This window comes from Marmota flaviventris, chromosome X (genome assembly GCF_047511675.1).
Source record: "Marmota flaviventris isolate mMarFla1 chromosome X, mMarFla1.hap1, whole genome shotgun sequence".
NCBI classification, from domain to species: domain Eukaryota; kingdom Metazoa; phylum Chordata; class Mammalia; order Rodentia; family Sciuridae; genus Marmota; species Marmota flaviventris.
This window is the reverse complement of record NC_092518.1, coordinates 64,299,583-64,306,448: the sequence shown is the minus strand read 5'-3', so window position 1 is coordinate 64,306,448 and position 6,866 is coordinate 64,299,583. Positions and strand designations below refer to the sequence as shown.

At 35.7% G+C, this 6,866-nt stretch overlaps 1 pseudogene; it reads left to right on the top strand.

Annotated features, from left to right (window-relative positions):
• The first annotated feature begins 5,655 nt into the window (after positions 1 to 5,655).
• Positions 5,656 to 6,196, top strand: LOC114091088 (proteasome subunit alpha type-7 pseudogene; annotated as a pseudogene).
• The last annotated feature ends 670 nt before the right edge of the window (positions 6,197 to 6,866 follow it).

Below are 6,866 nucleotides of genomic sequence, written 5' to 3'. Positions count from 1 at the left end.
ATGTTCAAGGTATAAGTATTAGAAAAGGGTACAGACTGTAAAGTGTGATCACATTTCTTAAACACACACACATGTACATACATACTTATGCATGCTTGTATATGTGTAGACTATTTCTGAAAGGGTTCATGAGAAACTTTTTTTCATGTAGCTGTATTTTCTGTTTTATTTAAATTTATTTTAACTTGATACACAAAAAAATTACATATTTGTGAGATATAGTGTGATATTTTGATATATGCATATAATGTGTAATGATCAAATTAGGTTAATTAACATTTCCATCTCCTTAAACATTTATCAATTCTTTATATTAAAATATATGAACTCTTTTCTTTAAGTTCTTTATTAAATATATAATAAATTATTATAAAATGTGGTTGCCTTAATGTGATGTGGGACCTTAGAATTTGTTCTTCCTATCTAATTGTGATTTGATCCTTGTTTACAACGTCTTTCTACCCTTTCTCACCCTCTGTCCTTCCTATCCTCCAGTGACTGTAATTTTACTCTTTTTTTCTATGAACCTTTTAACAGCAGGACTGAGATACAGATAAACTTTGGCTTCTCATCTAAAACCCTTGTATTTCATTGGAATTATTTCTTAGCATGTCCAGGAACCACTTTTACACAATTAATACATTTCAAAAACATTTCAAATACTGGTGGCCATATCTATTTAACTGCTACTAGAAATGCTTCTTGAACTTTTGAGACACTTCCAAAGGAAAGCTTATACACAAAAATGAGTACAGGCTTTTTAAGTAGCCATGGTGTCCAAATAATTTGCCTGCATTTAATACCAATAATTTACAAACAACATAAAGCCATATTGTTTGGCCTCACAGAAACCACATATAATTCTATGTAGGTTTGCAAGCCTAACACATTTGTTGTGAGTTCTGGAGGCAGACTTCTTGACCTTATATCCTAGATACATCACTAACTTATTTTGTAAACTTGGGCAAGTTACTCAACCTTTCTTTGCTTCAGTTAGTTTGATTATAAAATGAGGTGAGGCAGCATGTCATGGTGGAGAGCATGTGATAAAGCAAAGCTGCTCAACTCAGGGCAGTGGCAGCCAGGAAACAAGAGAGAAAGGTACACATGGTTTCCCACAATCCTCTTTGAGGGCATTACTCAAATAACCCACTCTCCTCCCACCGTACCCCACCTCTTCAAAGTTCTACCACCTCCTAATAACACCACAGCTTAGGGACCAAACCTTTGACACATGGGCTTTAGGGGGTCATTACAGATCTGAATTAGAGCACTGATCATGCCTCCCCTAGTATCAAGCCTGAAGCAGGTTATTGCTGGAGGAAGTTGGAAGTTTTAAATTGAGAGTTTAAAGTTATATGATTACTAGACTAGACTGGCCATCTAAGATTGAATCTGTGGTACGCATCTGAAATTTCAATCAGGAGCAAGAAATATTCCACAAGAGAGTTTAATGAATGTGAAGAAAAATAAATTACTTTCTCCTTACATCATACTGAATGCTATTAATTAAAGTGGTTATACCACTATTTTATACTTTATTGTTCAGTAAAGGAAGATCAGAAATCCATGCACCAAGTCATTAATCAGAATTATTTGGGTACAATCATTCTGCAAATGATTTTTATGCTCTTCTTTTCACTCAGTGGTGTATTTTTTCTACACAAGCACATGTTTGCTATGTGATAGTAAAACACAATGCTATTTTTAAATTGTAAAAAATAAAAAGGTGTATAATAATTTTAGATGACTTATTGCATCTATTTTATTCCTTGGGGCCCTTTGTATCATCAGTTTTCATTAAAGCCTACTTAGACTCCTAATTTATTTCCAGACAGTGCTCAACAAGTGTTCTTGTTTTCAGATTGAAGAGTTGTCCAGAAGTTTAAATTTTCTCACACTTATATAAGCACATGTGTTTTATAATCATAAATGATATGTAACTCTTTACCTTTGTGACTAGTTCTCACAGAAAACAACTCAGTGTGTCTTATCAAAATTTTGGACAAACTCTTTAAGTCTGACCCAAAACAAACAAATGTCTCTGCAACTAAATAAGTGTGTGAAACAACTAAGCCATGCTTTGTACTTATTAGGAAAAGACATTCTTATTTGTTCAGACATATTATATTGGGCAAACAGATTTTAATAAAATAAATGGCTTTAGTGTCTTTTGTTTTATATACCGAACATGACATTGAACATTTTATAATTTTAGTCATCTAAGTTACACACTGAAAATGTTGTGCCTAAGGCTGAGTGAAGCATTTAAGATACAAAGAAGTAACTACAGTTCCTTCCATCAAGTTCACAGTCTAATAAAGAAGAAAGAATACTAGCAATCAAAACTAAGTTTGATAAAAGCTGTAAAAGGATAATGCAAACATTTCTTTTCCATGTCATGATGTTAAGATTTTCCTACTGCCTTTTGATACCTTTTGGAAAGAAGGGTATATATGCAGAGATAAAATGTAAATGAACAGAGAAATAGGCATCCAAAATGGGAGAGGAGGGACTAAGAATATTGAGGAGAGGAGCTCCTCCCAGACTGGTGAATGATTGAATGTGAAGCAGAAAACACATCACCACCACCAGAACAAGATCACAGACTGAAATAGGTAAGGAAACATCGGCCTAACGAGAAGATACTATCCTAGAATTCATACCACCCAAGACTGAAATCAATTTCTGTCCAGAAAAACAATGAGGTATTCATCAAAAATAGTAAAAAGGGTAGAGACTAAACAATGAGAAGACAGGAGAGAGAGAGAGAGAGAGAGAGAGAGAGAGAGAGAGAGAGAGAGAGAGAGAAAGAGAGAGAGAGAAAGGGATAGAACTCATAGAAATAAATCTAATGGAACACTGATTTAAAAAAATAAAAATTGATTTCCGACTCCGTAAAATAAATACATTCCTTTACACTTACCTCATTAGTCAGCAACACTGATAAATGATGTGCTAAAACTTTATACCTCATTTTCCCAGGAAAAATAAAAGGGATACTTATATTCCTTTTATGGGTCTGTAAGCTAGCTCATTTGATAAATAATATGTGGGAAAACTGGAACACTGATTACACTTTTGAGTCTAAAATTACAGTTATTAAAGCCATGCTTTGTACTTATTAGGAAAAGACATTCTTATTTGTTCAGACATATTATATTTACTTTCTGAAATATTTAGTTGTTCTAATACTATATCCTTTTAATTGCATATCTAGTAAGTGCTCCATTGTACCTCTTCTCCTTTAGAATATTTAATTATATATTATATAATATTATCATTTATAGAATTTTAGATATTCAAGCAATAAGAGAAAACTTTCTATTACTTTCCTGGCAGATGCAGCTCTCAAGTATGTAATTCGAAGCTCAAAAAGCCTACATACAGCCAAATTTATTGTTAAACATTCATGTGTTAGAAAAAGTTTCTATTATGAATTAAATCTGGCTCCTGTCACTTTTACCCTGTTGGTTCTAGTTCCTTTTTAGAAGCTAAAATCATTGTATTAACTTAACCCTGCTTGTTCACCTTGTCTATTTCTCTTACTTATCAAAGTGAAATTTTAGACCAAGAGCTACCACTGACCACACAAATTAAATTTGTCAATCTGTACAATAAGAATAATCAAAATGATAGAGCAAAGAGAAACAAAGTAGTATCTAATGATTCCTAAAAATATTATGAATCTATTAGAAGAAAAGTGCCTCACTAAAATGGAATATAATGTGTGAGTAATCAATCTTTAGGTTGCATCCAACAATGAAGAATATTCACAACAAAGGAAGCTTCCAGTGGGATCAGTCTACAAAATTAAGTTAAATAAGGGGGTTTGGCAAACTTTGTATTCCTTTTCTCAATACTGGCTCTCAACTTATTAGTTAGAATCCGATTCCCTTTGTTTCTTGAAAATAATTTTCCTGATTTTTCTCTCTGCTGCAAAATCCAACCCACTTGTGATCCATTTTGACTCTGATAGTATTTCAGAGTAAATTACTCTAATATCATATGAAAGTCAAGGTTGCTTAGAAACTGTTAACCCAACTCTAGGTGATAATAAATTTAAAATTTTGAGGTATGGATAGGATTGTTATAGATAAACTCATAAAGTATACATTTTGAATCAAAGTAAAACATATACAACCTGCCCCCAGGAATGTGGAGCTGAGAAAGGGACCAGGAGGAAAGCCATAATCCCTAACACACTACCAATGACCTGCTCCTATATCTTTTCTGGTCACATTCAGCTTTCAGGCAGGTTATGGGCCCCACAGAGAGGGTACTGTGGTTCTCACCATTGCCTCCCCAACACTCTCAACTGCACACCCCCACCCCATGCAGAACCTTGGCCTGAAATACCACCTGGCCTGAGGACAGGTGCTTCAGGACCCTCACCACTGCTGGGACTGACACAGCAGATGACCCTCCCCTCCTGGCCGCAGAGCTCATCTCGCCATTGCCTGACGAAATGTCTGTCATGTAGCTGGAGCTACCACCCCCATAGTAGGAGTGACCACAGACTGAGAACCCCACATCCACTGCTGTTTGCACCACACCTCCATGAATTGCTACTGTGTCTTCACCCCTGCGTGCCCTTCAGAGAAAGTAGATTTATCTCTGCCATGATATGCTTTGTATCCAAAGTCACTAATTGCAGCAAAAAAAAAAAAAAATCTACAAGGAGACTAAACTTTGGTGCCTAGTTGCAAACAAAGCTAACATTCCAGACACCTCAAGACACATTTTCAGGAGAGAGCTGCTTAATATGAAGGCTACACCATAAAATGATAATGATAACTGATTTGACACATATGCAAACCTCCATGTAGGATCACAAGAAGTATAAAAATGCAAGGTAATATTATACCAGAAAAGAACACAATAACTCTTTAGCAACATGTCCTCAAAACAACAATAGAGAAAACTTGCCTGATAAAGAATTTGTTAGAGGCTGGGGCTGGGGCTCAGTGGTAGAGCGCTTGCCTAGTATGTGCAAGGCACTGGGTTCAATCCCTAGCACCACATAAAAATAAATAAATAAAATAGAGGTATTATGTCCAACTACACTAAAAAAAATTGTTTTTAAAACAATTTGTTAAGGGGCTGGGACTGTAGCTCAGTGGTAAAGTACTTGCCTCGAATGTGTGAGGCACTGGGTTCAATCCTCAGCACCACATAAAAATAAATAAAGATACTGTATGTTCATCTACAACTAAATAAATATTTTTTAAAAAGAATTTGTTAAATGATTCCAAAGCATCTCAATGAGATCCAAGAGAATGCAGATAAATAACTGAATGAAACTAGAAAAAAAGGATGCATGATATGAATGAGAAATTCAGATCTTAAAAAAGAGCCAATCATAAATCTTGGAGGCTCCAGGGAGACTGGGGCAGGCAATCCTGAATATGCTCTTTTGAGCAATGGCTGGAGCTCTACCCACATAAGCTGTGACTGCAACAACGCCCCATCTTCTTGACCAATGGCCAACTCTTCCAAGTGGAATATATACAGGAGGCTGTCAAAAAGGGCTTGAATATGGTTGATGTTCAAGGAAGGGACATTGTTGTTCCTGGTGGGGAAAAGAAATCAGTGACCAAACTACAAAATGAAAGAAGAGTGTAGAAGATCTGTTCTTTGGATGACAATGTTTGCATGGATTTTGCAGGCCTCACTGCCAACACAAGGATAGTCATCAACAGGGCAGGGGTGGAGAGCCAGAACCACTAGCTGACCATGGAGGACCAGTCATCCTGGAGTATATTACCTGCTACATCACCAGTCTGAACCAATGTTGTATGTGAACCAGTGAGTAGAGGCCATTTGGCCCTCTTTTGGGGTTTCAATTTTGATGACACTCCTACACTTATTTTTTGATCAGCTCAATCTCTTGGGTACATACCATGCCTAGAAGGCCAGTGTCATAGACTAGGGCTTCAAATTGGTGGGTGAATTCCTGAAGAAGAACTATACCAACAAGCCATTAAGAAATATTATCTTGCCATCAAGCTGGTAATCAAGGCACTCCTGGAAGTGAGGTGGCAAAAACAGTCAGGTGGCAAAAACATTGAACTGGCTGTCCTGATGTGAGATCAGCTCCTCTAGATTCAAAATATGGAAGAAACTGATAAATATGTTACTGAAATAATAAAAAAAAGAAGAAAATGAAAAGAAGAAACAAAAGAAAGCATTATGATGAAGAAAACTTCCTCACTTAAAAAAGCTTTTAAAGTTAATCATGGATGAGTTTCTGTGTATAGGCATTTCCATCCAACTGTGCATGCTGTCAGAGTACCCATAAAACTTCTGTTCTTTTTAGCTGAAAGAAAGAAAGAAACCAACCATTCTTGGAAATGAAAAGGTCAATACGTCACATAAAAATACATTTGAAAGCCTTGACAATAGACTAGATCAAATGAAAAAACAAATATCCTAACTTGAAGACAGGTTTTTTGAATTATCCCAGTCAGGGAAAAAATAAAAAAAACATAAAAAGAGCGTTCAAGACTTTTTAGAGACCATTAAACAAACGAATAACCTGCATTTTTTGAATATCGGAAGAAGAAGGAAAAGTTAAAGTCCTATTCAATGAAATAATAGCTAAAAACTTCCCTAATCTTGAGAAAAATATGGATATCCATGTATGGAGGGTTATAGGACCCCCAGTAGTCATAATCAGAAAAGATCTTCACCATGGCATATGCTCAAACTGTTAAAAGCACAAGACAAAAGAGGGGTTCTAAAATCTGCAAGAGAAAAAGAAAAGAGCCAACTTAAACCTAATAGTAACACCATTAGACTAACAGGAGATTTCTCAGCAGAAATTTACAGGCTAGGAAGGAATGCAATAACATACTTCAAATCTG